Raw genomic sequence first — 19,401 nt, 5'->3', positions numbered from 1 at the left:
AAAAATATAATAGAGGGCATAATATTAAGACGAGAGGCTTTGGAGCCAGAAAGAACTGAATTCAGATGGTTGTTTTTCCATAACTGTGTGAGGGCCTGGAGCAAGTAGCTCAACACCTCTGAGTTTTGGTTTTCTCATCATTAAAATAGAGATAATGATGTGGATTATGTATTTTTTTAAAGTATAGAAGATAGCAATTTAAAATCATTACCCATTATGCTGCAATAATTGCTCTTTACTTTTCTGCTTTTATTTAAGGCATTAGGTACATATTTCTCTCCTAGGGATACTTATCTTTTAACACTTGGAGCACCAAAAGCCTTTAAGTATCAAAAATATATATATCTAATGATGGGATTAGAGACAACCTGTTAAGGCTCTCATCCCCACTATGGTAAAATAGGAAGAACATTGAGTTGGACTTTAAAGAACTGAGCACTGTGAATTGTGTAAGACTGTTGAATCACAGACCTGTACCTCTGAAACAAATAATATATTATATGTTAAAAAAAAAAGAAGATAGTAGGAAGGGAGAAATGAAGGGGACGAAATCGGAGGGGGAGATGAACCATGAGAGACTGTGGACTTTGAGAAACAAACTGAGGGTTCTAGAGGGGAGGAGGGTGGGGGGATGGGTTAGCCTAATGATGGGTATTAAAGAGGGCACGTTCTGCATGGAGCACTGGGTGTTACACCCAAACAATGAATCATGGAACACTACATCAAAAACTAATGATGTAATGTATGGTGATTAACATAACATAATAAAATAAAGTAAAAAAGAAATGATGGAGGAAACAAAAAAAGTGCATTCATGCATGTTTTAACTAACATAAAAGGAGTATAATTAATAAAATATATGATATAACAGCAAAACAAAAAAAAAAGAAAGAACTGGGTTTGGAACTAAGTTTTACCCTGCTCTGTGACCTTAAGCAACTTTTCGGCCTCTGAGCCTTTTGTACTTTCTGAAAAATATGGACACTGATAGATCCCACACTGGTTGTTTTAATGATAAAGGAGATTAAAAACGTGAAAGCATTTTACTGAAACATAAGTGCTATAAAATATCAACAGACGTTATCCCACAAATAAGCCTTAGTGGTCAGAATACCTAAAGGACCAGAAAGGGAGGCATTTTCATAGTTTCGCAGAGAGTGTTGATTTAAAAACCACTGCTGATAATTTAGGAAATGATGTACACATGCAAGAAGGTGGTGGTTTTTCTCCTTTTCTTTGACTTCTGAAGCCAAAAGTGAGCAACAATTAAGGGGTCGAAGAAATCAAACCTTAAGAGTAGAAGATTACACTAAGAAACAAAGTTATAAAAACAATCATGAGTCATAGATAGCTCAATCCCTCTCTCTCTTTCTCTCCCCACCTCCACAACCCCTGGGATCTGTGAAGGTAGCTGTATTGTTCCGCTTTATGACAGAGCATTTTATGATGAAGAATAACTCCTGTGTCAAACTGGCATTTTCTCATACCAGTTCTTCATGGTATTTTTTTTATTTCCTTATTGTTCAAGACTATTTCCCTAGTCCTTTGGGTTGAAATACTCACACTCTAATTTACTATCTCTGAAATTCACATACTTATTTATCTTTTACTCCAAAAAATATACATTCAGTATCTATTATATGCTAGATATTAGAAGTCCCATTAAACAGCTTCAAATCACTTAGAGTTAGAAGAGGAGTTGGGAGCATGAAGAAAGAATGATTAATGTCCTAATAGTGAGCATAAGTAAGGAATGTAACCTACACCCAGGATGTCATGGAAGGCATTTGGAAAGAAATGATGGCTAAGTTGAGATCATGGGGGTGAGGGAGCCAGAGTAGTGGTGCTAGGGATAGAGAATATGCTTTCAGGGCAAGTTTGAGAATCTTTAAATAATTTCAACTAGGTGGAACAGAGTTAGGATAAGGAAGGGAGGGTACTACATAAATGAGCTGGACAGGTTATATGACTAATGATGTGCTACCTTGTGGTACCACACTGTGATATCCACCCACACTTCCTGCCACACATTTCTTTTCCGGTCTGTTGGGAGTGCTGTTGGCCAATAGACTTTGTTGTTAGGGAAGCAACACCTTGCTGTTCAGGGTTTGCATAGCCTGTAGGGCCTCCTTGCTCAACGTCATAAACCTTTTCTGGGCTAGCCCATCCTTAATGGTTGGTCAGTGAGAGAGAGGATAAAAATATGGCCATATCCACCCAACTTGGGATTACTTTGAAAGGCCATTCTAGTGCCAGAGCATCCCATGAAGTGGCCAATACTTCCCTTGGCCCTGCATCACAGCCCAACTACTCCTTCTGCTCACCCTTGCTTCCTTCACCTTCCCTCCAAAGGTTTTGATATTGAAAGCAGTGCTTAATAACTCTGTCTCAAAAGCCACTTCCCAGGGATTTCAGCCTGCTATACACATCATCACATCTCTAGGATTAGCTCATCATGCTGTGCAGCAACCCTCATCTTACAAATAGAAAATTGAGACCCAGAAAAGGAAAGTAATTTGTCAAAGAACCACTGTTAGTCATTGGCTGAATAGGTTCTAGAATCCAGGTATCTGAGCCTCTAGTTCAGTCTTTCCCTATAATGGAAACATTGCCACTGGTTTGCAACCTCTGTGAACTGGAGAGGGAGGACTTTGCAAGTTGACCATATCTCCCCTCGCCAGTGTCCTCTCTCATTACTGTCTCATCTTCTGTGCTATAGCTGTAATAGCCTATTTTCAATTTTCCCAGTGTGGGTGATGAGTTCTTTCAGTCTTCATTATCTGTGAATAATCCTTCAGCTAGAGTCCCGGTCTCCTGCCCATTGGCTGCCTGGCTGCGCATCGAAAGCAAGTTTATCCATGAAGTCTCTTGCCTCCTCTGGGCGGAATTAGACAAATTTGCCAGCTCTTTTGTAACCTCATAATGTACATAAATCTTATAGAACATACTCTATGTTTTCTTACATTTTCCCATTCTAGGCTTAGAGTTCCTGAAAACGTTGACAATTTCCACCCTCCTCATTTCTATATCTGCATCACTTAGGAAAATGAATAGAAAAAAATAAATAGAAGAAATTATAAGTTTACAGAGACTTCTGGGCATCTGAGCTCCTTCAAAATAAATTATGATTGTGCTGATAGTAGTAGCAGTTACAGTAATCATGAATATTTGAAAGAGCATAACAATATTAAAGAACTTTAATAAATATTTTGTACTATTAAAAAATATCATCCAAAATGTGAGAAAGATGTGGAAAGGGATGACTCTATGTCTTTTCAAAATTATACCAGAGTATTATCTAACAGGTCCACCTAAGAATCATTTACTTTTCTCCTAAGTGAATGCACATTTGATTGACATGCTATTTAGTATTTATTAGAACCATGAGTCTGTAAAATTACACATTTTGAGATGTGTTTTTCTGGTGTAAAAGATATCTATGTAGCTTATGGATGTATTGCTCTGTAGTAATCTTACTCCAACGTTCTTTCTTCCAGTGCCTGTTTTTACTCAGTGTCTCTAATTCTCCTTCGAACTAGCTTTACCATCCTGCTGTTTCTTTCATTAATGAGTTAAACCTTTGACATATGTTCACTATAAGTTTGTATATGAGGCATGTTTTTCACTTTTTGAAAATTATACTTTGACAGTCCTTGATGTGAGATGAGAAAATAGAGGTACCTAACGTAATTTTACAGATGAGAAACTAAGACTTAACAAGTTGAATTACCTAGTGCAAGATTTTATTAGTATGTAATGGTGGCAGGTTTCAAATCTAGTTCTCTTGACTAGTTCTCAGCACTTGTGTGTGCATATGAGAATCTTAGATATGGTTGGGAATGTGTCAGATGGTAGGAAGCTAGTTCTCAGAAGAGAAGTAGGTGTTAGAGTGTTGAAAATATATGGTACTGAGTTTGTGGTTTTGCCAGTTGTTGGCCCTGATAAATAATCTAAGAAACATTTCAAGACCACATTCTCTCCCTTGTCTTTAAATTTCAAGTCTTAGGCTACTACGTTGGTGCTGAAATTTAACAATTTTTCTACACCCATTTTAACAAGGAGTCCTGGAGTGTATGAATGTTAGTGGGAGAGTAAGGAAAGAAAGAGGAGAGAAGGAAATCTGGGATTTGCCTTTTATAATAATAGTGTATATTTATCGCTCTGTTTTTCCTGAGGGACTTTTCTATGAATGACACAGAAAACGAGGTAGGGTTTTGTAAGTGAGATTTGTGGGTGATGGGCTGGAAAGATAGATCCTAAACCAATTAAGCATCATTTTTTATGAGAAATGATGCCTTTATGAGATTTGCCCTGTCACTTGAGAAGAAAAACAAATCTTTGTAATTTTTTTATTATATCTTTGATCTGACTGAAGAGATTTATGTTTATTCAACCTGTTCCCCAGGGATGAAGGTCAGAGTGGGATGAGAGTCTATGACATTCATGTAATTAATACTAGATAAATGTCATGTGTCTTTAGAAATGTGGAAATAGTTTTTCAGCCCAAGTAGCTCAGCGTCACTTCACATGCATTTAATTAGTATCTACCATGCATAAAGGTGCTACAGGGAACATCAACTCCATGCCTTGTGCCTTATTTTTTTTAAGACTTATTTATTTATTGTATAGAGGCGGGAAGGGGCAGAAAGAGTGATAGAATCTCAAGCAGATGCTCCACTGAGTGTAGAGCTCTAGGCAGGGCTGGATCCCACAACCCTGAGATCATGACCCAACCCAAAATCAAGAGTTGGATGGTTAGCCAACTGTGCCATGCAGGCGCCCCTGGATTGTGCCTTATGAAGTATCTTGAACATGGTATTCCATTTAAATGTAGGGCGATATCATGATGTAGTGGGAATAATTCCATTTAAGCAATGATGGAACTGAGGCTCAGTGTTTAAGCACCTCATGCATAATTATAAAACTAGGAAGTGATTACACTAACATATCTGTAATATCTGCTCCCAAGCTCAGGAAAGCCCACTTCTTCCTCTGCTCTGAGAATTGGGAGGGGAACCATGGAGAGGTGAAGAAAAAAAACATCATCCTAACAAGTCATTTCAGCTGAAGTGACCTAATGCCTCAAAATGGTAAAAGGTGTGTATCCATATATCCTGATCTGTCTTAAACCCAAACTTGATTCTTCCTGTGTATTAACAGGTACCCACATAATTATCATGTATTTCCTCTCTCATCATGCATGGTTCAAATGCTCAATATATACCAGGCAATGTGAAATAATACAAGTTGTGTAGAATCAATTCTATGCAATAGTATGAGGGTAATTTGGTAGAATATACTGGAAACAATGTAATCCAAATGTATTAAAAATAAAAATTTAGAGAAAAATATGCCAGGAAAATTACAACCAAAATTAATATTATAGCAATATTAACAGATAAAATAACAGAAAAAAATCTAAGGGAAATTTATTATGCACAAAGAACAATGTTTTATACTGGTAAAATTAATGAATAATCCACCATCAAAATAATCATGGGTATATATGAACTTAACAGGATAGGATAAAATAAATACAAAGAAACAATGGACATTTAAGGATAGATTGACAGATACAAGGAGGGATTAAACACACACTCTTTGGAAACCTCATTAAGCAGAAAACAATATTAAACATATACATGATTTGAAATACATAATTAATAATTTGATATGACATGTAGAATGTGCCTCCAACCAAAAGAATTGCTGACAGATATGAATTCGGTCAATATAGTACTGATACAGTAACAGAAGTCTGTTGGAGCTGAGGAGAGAATCATGCACACATGGAAATTTGAAGTGATGCAGCAAATCAGTGGTGAACAGGTAGATTTAAATACTGGAAAATTTGACTTTCTGTTTAAGAAACATGAGTAGATTGGTACTTATTTTACATACAAGCCAAATATACATTCCAGATGGATTAAAAACTGAAGCATGGAAAGTGAACCAAACAAAAAAAGCCAGAACCTTAAAACTTGCAGAAAGATTTAGAACAGAACATCTGTTTGACCTCGATATAGTAGTATTTATAAAATTATGCACAAAAAGCATGAAACATGAAGGAAAGGGTTGACAGATTTGAATACTCAATTTTTAAAGACACATTTACAATCCTTTAGCAGAAGCAGACAAAACAGTAGCTTCTAGAATATGCAATGTAAATAAATAATGACAAACTGCTCAACAGGAAAGTTCAAGGTATTTGAACAAGACATTCACAGAGAGCATAAAAAATATTCAATAAATTCACCATCAAAAGATGTCTTTATCCTATTCCCCAGAACCTGTAGTGTTGCCTTATATGGCACAAGGGACTCGCACAAGTGCTTAGTTGAAGGATTTGAGATGGAGAGATTATTCCAGATCATCCAAGTCAGCCCACTGTAATCACGGTCCTTATAATCCTATAAATTTTCTTATCACTCCTATAGTGATTATATAAGTGATTATTTAGAAAAAAATCCTTTAAACTTTTCAGTTTTGCAAATTTATTTTCCTAAAATTCTAGAGGCCAGAAGTCCAAAATCACTTTCACTGGGCTAGAGTGTCAGCAGGGTTGATTCCTTTCTGGAGTCTCTATGGGGGAATCTGTTTCCTTGCCTTTTCTAGCTTCTGTAAGCCACCTGCATTCCTTGGCTCATGAGCCCTCCTTCAGATCATTCGAACCTCTTGCTTCCATTATCACTTCTCCCACTTTCTCCTTTGATCCTCTTGCCTCCTTCTTCTTACTGAGAAAATCAAGGAGATGATGCATGTAATCTATCTTTGACTGGCACGTAGTGGGAAATTAACAAATATTGCCATTAGTATGGCTATTAGCATTTCCACCACGGTCAAGGATTGACGAAAAACAATGGCTCATTCATACACTCAAAAGGGATAGAAACGAAGGATATGGTAGGAGAAAGTACTGTATCTGAAGTGAGCAAACTTTTAATGGAATTTAAGAATTGTAGATGTACATCAGAATAGGCAAAGAGACGGAGGTTATTAAACATTCCTCTCTCCCCTTTGTTACGCATCCCAAGAAGAGTTTATAATCTGGTCAAATCTTGGATACATTTACTGGCCAGAAGGATGGTTGTCTGTGTTAAAATTTTCTGTGTTCTTTCTCCTCTTCCATGCGCATGCCCAGAGTATTAAGATGATCTATGAATAAAGTATCTCTATAGTTACCAGCTGAACCAGGACACCTTTAGAAAGGAAAGAAGCATTATTAAAAATTATACTGGGCCAACAGTTTACACTGGGATTGTCTCAGGCATAGCAGAGTGTATGGCCACCCTCGAAGTGTGGAGATATTTGTCTTTTCTTGCATGTGCCCAACTTGTACTGCAGGTGGTGTTCTCTGTGCTACATTTTTCACCAAGGCTACAAAAGTAATAAAAAAGAACTGGAACCTGACCTCGTCATTTTTCTCTTCATTCCAGTCTCATGTAGCTGACGCTCTACATTACTCAAAGTTTGAAATAAGTCTGGCCAGCTTTCTTTCTCTTTCCTCACTTGCATTCACCTTGACTGCTCTAGTCTACTGAGATCTGTGTATGCATACAGAGGGAAGGACAGAACCCCTAGGCCTGGACTCTAGCCAAGCTAACCAAAATATTCTGCACAGGGCAATGTAGCTAACGATAAAATGTTTCTTTTGCCGCTGTCCCTGTGTATTCCTATTTGGGGGACACTATAGGGATAGAAAGAATTTATACTATACTGCATATAATAAATAACATCTCTTATTCCCCGACCACAAACACCTTCTTAATACTATTGAAAACATTCATTTCAAATGGTCAAGTTAAATGCTAAGCTTTCCCACTAAATATTAGGACATCTCACTTAAGTTCCATGTCTCTCCTTTCTTGTGTTCATGGGTGTATGTGTGTGTACATATTATTTTGTATGTCAAACTTATATGTAATATTAAAATCTTATATTTTTATCATTGTATTATTTATATTTGAGTATGTTATATATTATTCTATATATAAATTTTATATAGAATACTATGCATTGTGTATGCATCCATGTGTGTATGCGTGTATATACATATAAATTAATGTGTACATCATCTGTCTATTATTGTAGTTTTTTTTTTCTTGTGCTGCCAGTGTTATTCTCACTGGTTCATTTATCCATCTATCCACCAATCTATCCATTTTTTTTGTATGATCAAATGTTGTCTTTTTTTCCCTGCACTCTGCCCCTGATGGTATTTTTCATATCCTTTCTACAGACTTTCTCATTTAGAGAGATAGTACTTGTGATCACTTTAGGGAAATGCTACAACAGAAACAACAAAGTTGAGGCAGTAATTGCTCAAGATCTCTGACTGAATTTTTGACATCTGAGAATCTGATCCATGATGTCTGATTCCCTCCCTTTCTAGGATGGTAACAGTAATCTCGTCGTTTTCTTGTTTTGGGTTGTTTTTGGTAGGAATGTATAACTCTCTAACAGTATCCTGTTCTGCTCTGATCAATAACATAGTAAAATTGCATGTCTAAGGATTTCAAGTCTGGTGCTTCTTTCAAACAGATTCCTATCAGCTATTAATTCTTCCAGCATTTTACTGAATGCTTTATATTTGCCAGGCAGGATAACAGGCACTGTGGTAACAACGGGAATTGAACAGATTCAACCTGTGCCCTGTGCCCTCAATGAGCTAGTAGTCTAGTGGAGATGAGAGACAGATTAATAGAAAAAAAAATACCGAAACCAGGATGGGTTGGATATGGGGGAGGGGGAGGCCAGGAAAAGCTTTCTTGACAATTTGCTGCCCCCCCCCCCCTTTTTTGAAGGCAAAGTACTTGGTAGACAGGATTACAAAAGCCATTCTATGGGCATGGCATTTGATATCCTGCCTTCACCAAAAGGGCTGGAAAATCAGTTCAGATAACATGTGTTTTCCCTCACTAAATCTTTTATCCTTAGACTGAAATTACCTTATTAAAATCAGGGTTGGATCACAGGTCCCTGCAGTATGTTTTTCTACAGGGGAGACCCCAAAGACACAGCTGTAGCCTCAAAGTCTTTCTGGTCATTGCTTTTCCAGCAGCAGAATGCTCTGGAAGGGATGGAAGGTTAAATTATTCCATGTTATTCGTCCCTTTTCCAGCGGGGGGGTGGGCAAGATGAAAAGGGTTTGATTTTTATTTTCAAATCTGTTCAGATCTTTGATCCCTAAGGGGTAATGTACAGTTGGATTTTCCTACACATATCTTGGGCCTGGCCTTGCCCCAGGCTATTTTAGGGTAAGCTGAAGATCCATTTGTCCCTGACAGGACTAAAACTTATTGGTGTGAGGTCTAGAAAATAATTATAGAGAAATTAATTTTCAAGCAGTGGAGGGACTCAAAATACCCACTGGTTTTCTGCACAAATGTTATTACTGATATTACATATATGTAATATAAATATATATAATTGTATAATATACCATAGTAATGTTTTATACTCTAATTTACAGTGTACCCAGAACATTTACCTAAGAGTTCTCATTTTATATTCATAGCAAACATAGGAGCAGGTATTTGCTACCCCATCTCCAAATAGGGAGACTGGAGTTTGTGGAAAATAATCAATTAGCTCATCGCCATGTAACAACTTTGTGTTTTAACATCTTGAATCTAAAACCTGGGTTTCTTTAGGTCCCTATCCCTCTGTAGTCAGATGTTTATTTAGGAATTTATGCAAAGCTAAACAATAATGAGGATTTTTATTAGACAAATTTAATTTATCCTTGAGAGATACTCAAATAAATTTCAGAAAACGCATGATTTTTTTCTTATGATTTCTATTGTGTAAACATGGACACTGATAGCACATCTTCTTCAGTATTTGCAAATAGCTCATTGGAAGCCATAATCTGTTTTGCTTTATTATTTTTGGCATATCTTGTCCCAGCAGGAAAACTCCATACAGTTGGTATATATACATATAGACAGTGATGTTATTGTCTGTGCAGCAATAGGATTCTCAATGAGAAAGGAAATTAAAAAGCAACAGGTGATGAAAACAGAATGATTACATCTTCTCTGGGTATAAAACACTGGCAACACCTGATAATCTGGAAAGACATTTAGTTCTGTCCAATAAATATTTGTATCTGTCCAATGGAACCATTTTTCATTATTTCTGAAGTAATCGTGACCAGATTTTACATGTAGGTTTAATGCTTGTTAAGAAAATGAATATGAAAGCTCTGTAAATATTGCACAAAACTCCCTTCAGTGGTTTTGTTTAAACTCTTCTTAAAGCTGTAGAAAACTATTTTGCTGCTTCCCTTTGAAAACTTAAAAAACTTTGTCCACTGCAAAATTTAAAGCTACTCCCTTGTACCCCCAAAGAAACACTAACCACTTGGCTCCATGTAAAGAAGACTAGCCACTGAAAATATGACTTGGTGTTTTATTTGAGCACATAGAAATACTTATGGGAATCCAACAGATTAGTATGTTGGTCCTCCGTCCTCAAAAGCAATCAATTCAGTTTCCTTATATAGTATGTTCCTATTAACCTCTCTAGATGGGAAGGGGGTCTGGTATCAGCACCAAAGGTCCTAAAATATAAGTTCTTTGCTTTGTCTTCTTATATCATATCCCTCCACTGGTTCTAATGAGGTGGCATCTCTCTTTCTCTCTCTCTGACTTGCCAGTAGGAGATGGTAGAAGTTCACAAAGCAGAAGCACATCACTAGGTTGTGTTAGTCCCTGAAGCAGGTACTCAGTGATTAAGGCCCCTCTTAGCCTTCACTTGCTATAGAAAAATAGAGATCTACCGTGTTCCAGGTCCTTTCTGTATTGTATTTCATATACTAGCCATAGCAAGTGGAAATGTAGGTGTAATTATTACCATTTTAGAGATAAGGACACTGAAGTTTAGAAAGGTTAGGTTATATGACTCATGTCACCCAGCTTGAGATGGGGCTGGACTTTGAACTCCAGTCTTTCTGATACTTAAATCCATGCCTCTCCCTAATGCAGGAATCAAGTGTACCAAATGTGTGTTTGTACAGTGCATCATTCTGGCACGTGTCTACTTTGGTGCAGTTCAGTTTGGTAATGTATGTGTCCCCTGGATCAGTTGTTTCTGTTGGGAGAGGTGGTAAACATAATCAGTTTGACTGTTAGAATGAAATTCAGGTAGCCAGGAAAACCAAGACTTTGTCAATAGCAGAAAAAAAAAAAAGAGGAGGGATGTTAAAATCATTTGTATGTGTAGCTACAGCCTCAGTGTACTTCACTTACCTTTATATTGAAAAGGCTTTCTAAACTTCCTACTATACTTAGAATAAAACCTGAACTTCTTCCTGATGCCCATTAGGCTTGGCATCTATACTCAATTCCATTCTCATCCCCTCGTACTATCCTTCCTTTCTCTTGTGCTCCAAGCTCACAACTTTCTGAGGGCTTCTAGAATACACAAGGAGCCCTCTTGACTGCTTACCTATATTCCTTCCTTCCTTCCTTCCTCCCTTCCTTCCTCCCTCCCTCCTTTCCTCCCTCCTTCTTTCCTCCTTCCAATTCCCTTCCTCATCTCCTTCCTTCAACAAATATTTACTGTGAACTTTTATGTTCCAGACAGAGATGCTGAAGATTGCAGAGTGGACAAAATAGCAAATGCTGTCTTTATATCTTTCTAGTGCAAAGGACAGAATAGTTTTAGTATGTTTAGAGAATAGCAAGAAGTCAGAGTCAATAAAGCAAAGTAAGTGAGAAAGAGGGTGGTAAGAAGGCAGGTGTAAAGAAGTAAGGGGGCTGCCAATGGTAAGGATTTTGAATTTTATTCTAAGTGACATGGGGAGGCAATGGATCTTTTTGCAGAAAATAGATGCAAACTCTGGCTGCTGTGCAGAGAATAAAATATAGGGATGCAGTAGAAACAGAAAGACCAAATTTAATGTTGTCCAGGTGGGAGACGATAATAGTGTGGTTTGGTAGAGATGAAGATAATAAGAAATAGTTAGATTTGGGAAATATTTTGAAGGTAAAGCTAAAAGATTTTTTTTCTCTACCTTAAAAAGAATGATTCAAACTTTTTAGCTAAAGCAGATGTGTGACTGTGTCCTGTTTGCCAAAACTGGGGGGGGGGAGGGGAACGGGGCGGGCATGTTTGGGGGAAAATCAAGAATTTATTAAAGTTGAAATTTTTAGTAGGCATCCAAGTGCTAATGTCAATATGCCATCTGGAATTCAGGGGGAATGAGAGCTGCAGTTATATATGGGACTTGTCAGAATATATCTGACCTCCCCACCTTGAGGTACCTCCCTCTGCCTGCAATGTTCTTCTTCTGGTTTTTATCTACTCAGCTATTTCCCATCATTCAGGTCTTAGTTTAAATGTGTTCTCTGACTACACTGTCAAAAGTAGCTACTTCTGTCTCTCACATGCCTTGCTTAAGTCTGTCTGTCTGTCTGTGTATGATTTTATTGTGTTGTTGCTTTTGTCATTGGTGTTTATTTCTCTTCAAAGAATTACTTCAAACTTAACAGCATTTATTTGTTTTACTAGTTTGCTTCTTGATTTATTATCTCTCTTTTCACCATGATATAAACTCTATAAAGTCACAAACCATGCCTACCTTATTTATTGTCGCATCCCTAGCACCTTGCACAGCTCATACATGTAGTTGATGCACAAATATATGTGCAGTAAATAAACATTTTTTGTGTGTGTGTTCTTCTCACGTCTCACTTTTTAAGGCTTTCACTGCCAGTTGTGCCCCTACCCTGAGCCTATTCACAAAGGCAGACACTTGTACGAGCAGCCTGACACTGACTTGATGCCAAAATCTGGGATGGTCCGTTTACTCTGAAGCTAACATCCTTTGTGTCTGGCAGGAGGCAAGGGCACCTCTGTGCAAACCCTAGCCTTCAAAGGCTGATCAGAGCCACTCTGTTTGCCTAAGCTTACTTCACAGGATCGGCAGTCTGTCTATGAAATAGTCATGTATATACACAGTTACAATAGAATGTGCTAACTGTGAAAATGGTAGCTTTTACTTAGTGGTGTTTGAAAATAGAAGAGAGAACATACCTACCTCTAACTGAGGGTGTCTGCAGTGCTTCACAAGACAGATCATCCTTTAGCTGAGCCCAGGAGATGGAGAAGTTTAGTAGATTACAGTGGTCTAATGTAGTTCAAAACGTTTGAGTCCTGTGCACAAAAGATTAAATTCCAAATCCCAGGTCTTCCATTTAGAGTTTTGTAGCCTAGTTCAAGTCTCTTGAATTCTTTAAGTCTCAGTTTCCCCATCTCTAACACGAGGGTAAAAAGATGAACTTTTCAGGGTTGATGTAAGCATGAAGATGATGTACAGGCCCTCACACTTCGGCTGGATTATATACAGCAAATACAGCTTTGGTGTGGTTATCATCAATGAAAAAATACAAATAAAATGGAAAGAAATGCAGAGGTGCAGAGGGAAGGAAATCATACCATGTGAGGAAAACAATATTACTCGTGCTTTGTTTTTAAGTATAAAGTCCTAAGAAAATATATTTGTTGCTTTTGCATATATGTTAATTATCTAACAAAACAGTCAGTTCCTTAAGGAAGAGAGATGCTTTATGCTTCTGCTTAGCCCATGGAATTTTATCTAATTTACTTTGCTTTATATTTCCAGCTGGTTCTCTAGGTTTTGAGAAAGGTAGTATTTCATGATGAAAATAGCAAGTGCTTTGAAGGTGAACAAAGTATCCATCACTTCTTATATGTGGGACCTTGAACAAGACGCTAAACTTTCTGACTTCAGATTTCTTATTTATGGACTGAGACCAATAATACTTACTTCACAGAGTTATTTTTATGGAGTTAGATATATAAAAGTTGCTAACATATTCTTGGCACATAGTTCATGCTCCCTATATGATATAAGAGTAATATAGCAATAATAGTAGTAGGGGTAGTTGCACTGCATTGGAACACTCAATGGTACCTAATCATCTTATATCATTCTCTGTACAGCAGGATGTCTGTATAGATTCAGTGTGTTAGAGACTTCCAGTGCATATGCAAACCTTGCTTCTTTTCCTCCTGTGCTCCTGAAGTAGTATTACACATCCTTAACCCCTTGCAATTAGGCATGGCAAAGTGCTAGTTTTGGCCAAGGAACTACACACAGAATCTATGTGTTTCACATTTAGGCAAAAGTTAAAAAGAGCCAGCAGGTGAACCAACAGTTGTCTGCTCATGCTGTAGTCATGCTGAAGTCATCATCACCTTTATCCAGATGGGGCAACTACAAGATAGTGGAACCTCCCTTAGATTCTGAATGAAACAGAACCCTAGACAATCTTTGTGGATAGTACATGAGAAATAAATACATTTGTAATGTGATAAGTCAGTGGGATTTGGGAATGTTTATCACTGCAGCATTTCCTAATTTATACTGACTAATGCACAAGTAATAGTTAATTCTGAATTTCAGGACAAGAACAATTTTAATCATTTCTTCTCTTAAAAGGCCTTTATGGACAATAATTCCCTGGTGACTAACATAAAAGTAAGGCGATAATTTATTTCAAAAGCAATGAAAATGAAATAGTTCTTGTTTTGTAAATCCTAGAAGCATAAGGCAGACAATATAATCTTAAGACCTGATAAAGAGTTTAGGTGTTTTGAATAGATTATTACAGATAAAACTGAGTTCCAGTTGTCTTTCATTGAAAAAAGACTTCAGATTAAAGGAATTAATTTATTTTTTTCCCTTGGTGCTTGGTTATGAAAGCAGTGTCTCAGTTGGCCTTTCTGAATGGTGATCTCAAATAAATAAGTAAATAAACCAAAAACCCCAACAACCTAAGAAAGACTGGAATTGAAGTTTCTTTCTCTTTAACGGGCACTTACTTAAATACATAGTGGAGTGGGTGTGATGATGTGGTGACCGCCTACTGCTCTGCATCTGGCACACTTGCTTCTAGCCCCCCTATTTGTCACTACCCCCCTTGATGGGTGTCCTTAAATAAGTAATCTACATTAAAAGACAGTATCACCTAGTGGGTAAAAGCCTGGATCTTGGAGCCAGACTGCCTAATTCACATTTTATCTCTGTGGCTTATTAGCTGTGTGACCTTAGGCAATTGACTTAAAAATCTCTATTCCTCTGTTCCCTTATTGGTAAAGTGGAAGGTACTAATAGTAAATATGCTGTAGACTTTTTGTGCAAATTAAATGAATTAAAACATCTGAAGCACTTATAAAAGTACCAGGCATGTGCATAATAACATTTCAGTAACTATTAGCTTTTTATATTATCTATGTCTTTCTGGGACTCTGTTTTATTACCTATAAAATAAAATGATTAGACTAAATGATCCATTAAAGTTGTGTTATTTTTTTTTTCTTCCAAGAATGAAGGTTCCTTGAGTTTAGGGCCTATGACTGTATTTGTCCCATTACAGTGAAAATAACCTAATGAATTCCAACACAAAAAACACTCAACTATTCATTAAATACATGTATCAACGAATTTATGATAACAGCTACCACTTATTGAGAATTTAAACATGCCACACACTGTTCTAGGTGCTGTTACCTTAAATCCTCACAATGAGCCGATTAAGTAAGTACTGTCATCACCTCATATTACAGATGAAGAAATGATGTAAAAAGATGTTAGATAACTATTTCAGGGTCGCATAGTTTAATGAGTGGAGAGCAGTGGAAGAATGGGACTTAGATTTTAGATCTGTCTGATTTCTAAGTTCTTAAGTGAAACAATTTTTTCTTTAAGTACCTTTATGAAGACAATTTATGATATAGCTGTGGAGTTGATCTAGAAAGCCCAAAGTCAATTCTTGAAATAGTGCTTCCATTACTCACTGTTCTACAAAATGGCAGTCACCTGTGTACTTGTCTGTGGCCACCCATGAAGGAATGAATTTTTTTGAGAACTAAGAATGCGTGTATCTTGTCTTAGTACAATGCCTAACACATTACAGGTACTCAGTATGTGTTAATGGATAAAGAAGTGAATGGTAATTAGGAACCTGGTGGCTGCTGAGGAAGGCTTTGATAGGTTAATACACTTCAAATGTTGTTTATATCAAATTACCAGTGTCATGATTAGATTTGACTCTATGCCAGATGTCTTATCTATTTTATTTGCTCAGTCATCACACAGATATGTAAGGTGGGGACTATTAACTTAGTTTTACAGATGAGTGTATAAATACTGAGAACTCAACCATGATGCTAAGTTTTTTGAATCTTAACTCCTAGTTTTTCTACCACATCAGGTTAGCATGCAAAAAATAATTTTTTTTTATTTAAAGGAATATTTAGAGTACCTTTGGGTTTCCCCATTATTATAGCTCTCTTGAGGGTTGTACACTTCTTGGGGAGGTGAGGGCACAGAGAGTTGTAGTACTAAGAGTAAGCAATAGCCAACATGTACCTTCATATTATTTTTATTTCCTCCATTCTGTTGTTGAGCCAGTCTTGGATTAATAATTTTTGAAAACTGTCACCCTCTTTGAAGTGGGTAAACAGTTAAGTGCCTTAATTTACCAGCATCTTGGAGCCATTAGCATTTTGGGGGGGAAGCAAAGAATTTCTAGTTCTCTCATAAAGTAATTGGTGAGAGACTGTGCAAGTTGTGTGAAAGGTTTGGGGTGCCTTGCAAAAGCCATTCAGGGTGACCTACCAGGTGGGTGAGGTGATAGTATCCATAATCTGTGATGACTCCCACACTCCCCTAGAGGTTCAGCTCAGCCTGGTAACAGCTGGCAGGAGTTCAAGATCTCATTGTTACAGACAGGCTGTTCTAAATTGAAAGGATCAATGCCTTGATTAAAAGCTAGAGATGCAAGCCAGTCAGGGTGGCCAAAGTGTTTATTCCATTGACATTTTCCTGTAAACCATTGAATCATTTGCTCAATAGACCAGACTTCTGGATTAGAGAGTAATAATTATGGTGGGCCAATTGGTAATGGATTCTCTCAACCAGCTCCCTGGGAACTTGTGGGACTATTTTAAAACAGCACAATTGGAACGCTCCACTCCAGTGCTTCACAAATCATTCTTGGAGTGTGAGACAATCTGGCTTCACATCGAAGAGAAATGGCACATTAATGTGGAACCATTCTCTTGGCACTGAACACACTTTGCCAGAAAAAAATGGCAAACTGCTTTTGAGAAAAGATTACAGACCTATAGATGAGTAACGGTCTTGCCTTTTTTTTTTCTTTTCAAACAAAACACTGAGTAATTAAGGGAGAATAAAAATACTGAATTGCATTTAAAAATAGTTTTGCTGTACTATTCCTTTCCTTACAATCTGTTGAAAGGAAATAGCATTTCTGCTTCTTGAGATGATATGTTTCTAAACAAATCATAAAGCCAGGACTTGGTTTATGTATAAAGCTAACAAATGCCAGCACCAAGTCCCATTGACTAGATATCAGTGTAATGTATGTTTCTGCAGGGAGTTTTAGTTTCCTTAATATTACCCTCTTCCTCGTGTAAGTGGAAAACATTCTCTGGAAGCTGGATGCCAGTTCTTTAATATGATTTGAGAATATTTCTGACACAGGCATAAAGGGCTCCTCTTCTCTCCCTATCTGGTCATTCAAGAATAGAAAGATGTTACTCAGATTTTGTATTTCTTTATATCAGTCTCTTTTTAGTCTCAAAGTGTCTTTCCATGGTTTACCTAATACTTCCAAAGAATACATGTGCTTTTATATGGAATGATTCACTAGGCACATGAACCAGGTTATCAATCTTGGCATCATTAATAGTAGGAGGACCTTACCATTCATGTCTCCTCACATGATGCAAAAAGAAGTAATCAATATCTCTACATAGTATTCCTACCATGACTGTTTAATTGACTCTAATGATGAGGGAACACATATTCAGAATGTGACAAGATCTGATTTCCTAGTTGTAAGTACCCCTATGTCAAGGAGAACACTTTTTGTTATGTTTCATTCTACCCATGACAAATGCTTGCGATTCAGTAATTTTAAACCAAGCTTCAAGGGTACCTGTTACTTTGACATTAGCTTTATTCCTGGATGCTTTTTCCTTCCTTAGGCTATAAAAGTCACTGCTCTTGTCTATTCAGTGGATCAAGTGCACAGACTGCCATAAGGTGGCAAATTAGGTTGCTTTATTTTTTCTTAAATAATTATTTTAATGGATTCCAATGTGAATTTTGGAATTGACAGTGGGAATCACCAGAGCCCAGGTAGCATTACCCAAGAAAAATTGTTATGTCTCAGGGATCCATAGGAGTGTATTATTGGGATACATCCCAAGAGCATGTCTGCTATAGAAAATAATAAGTCTTATAAGAATGGATTATGTCAATTCTGAACGTTCATAGAGCTAAACGATGTCTCCCTGGTGGTTATTTTTGTGACCTGACCTTATTTTCCCAAATGGGCAATTACTTGCAGTCAGAAATTTTCTAACTTTTTTTGTACTTCCATTTCCATAAAAAAGTCAGCTAAATAGTCTTGTTGAATTAATGGATCGGGGGGGCTGAGGACAATGAATATGGGTAGGGGCATATTCACAGTTTTCCTGTCACTGTCTGTTGGAAAAGTTTCCATGACTTTAATCAGATTTCTTCATTTGGTAGGGATCATTTACGAGAGACACCAAATAAAAAACATATCCATTAGATTTCCCCAGGGAAGACAATTTTGGAAGTTGTAATTTTCCACTCTAAGTATGAACAGCTTCACCATGAAAAGAAGGCTTCACATGGATAATGACAATAATGCAGTTTAATTTTTAAGGCACCCAGCCTGAAGGCCTCCTAAATGAGAAACAGATGTGCTGTGCATCTTTACTTTGTCTCCAGCAGTACAGCCAATAATAGACATCTAGGGCATCAAATGAGGCTGGAAGAAGAAGACCCCTGTCTAATGACCTGGGCCACAATATCCAGCAGAGAAAAAATCATGTTCAGTAACGTTTACCAAACACTTAAGATACCACCTCAGTAGGCATTGTTTTACTCAAACCTCACATCAACACTACAAATTTGGTCCTATTGTTACCTTCATTTTGTAGTTAAGAAAAATCAATCTTAACAAGATTAAGAGAATCATCTGATGTCACAAATGTTAAATGCATAACAAGCAGTCTCACCTAGAGACCATGTTCTTAAGTGAAGGAAACCACCAAACCATATGAGGGTTTATTTTCATACATTAGTCTAAGCCTTTATGACAGCCCTCAAGGTAAACATCATAATCAGTGTAGACAGGTGGAAACTGAGATTCAGAGACATGAGGTAACTTACCACAGTTACTGTTCTGGTAATTGGCTAACACTTGCATACTCAATGTCACTTCCAAAACAGTGTCCTTTAAACTGTATCAGATTGCTTCTGTTTGTTGCTTATTGAGGTTTTCTCTTTTTGTTTGGCTTCCTCTTATG

Source organism: Zalophus californianus, chromosome 11 (assembly GCF_009762305.2).
Source record: "Zalophus californianus isolate mZalCal1 chromosome 11, mZalCal1.pri.v2, whole genome shotgun sequence".
Lineage (NCBI taxonomy): Eukaryota > Metazoa > Chordata > Mammalia > Carnivora > Otariidae > Zalophus > Zalophus californianus.
This window is presented reverse-complemented; position numbering follows the sequence as displayed.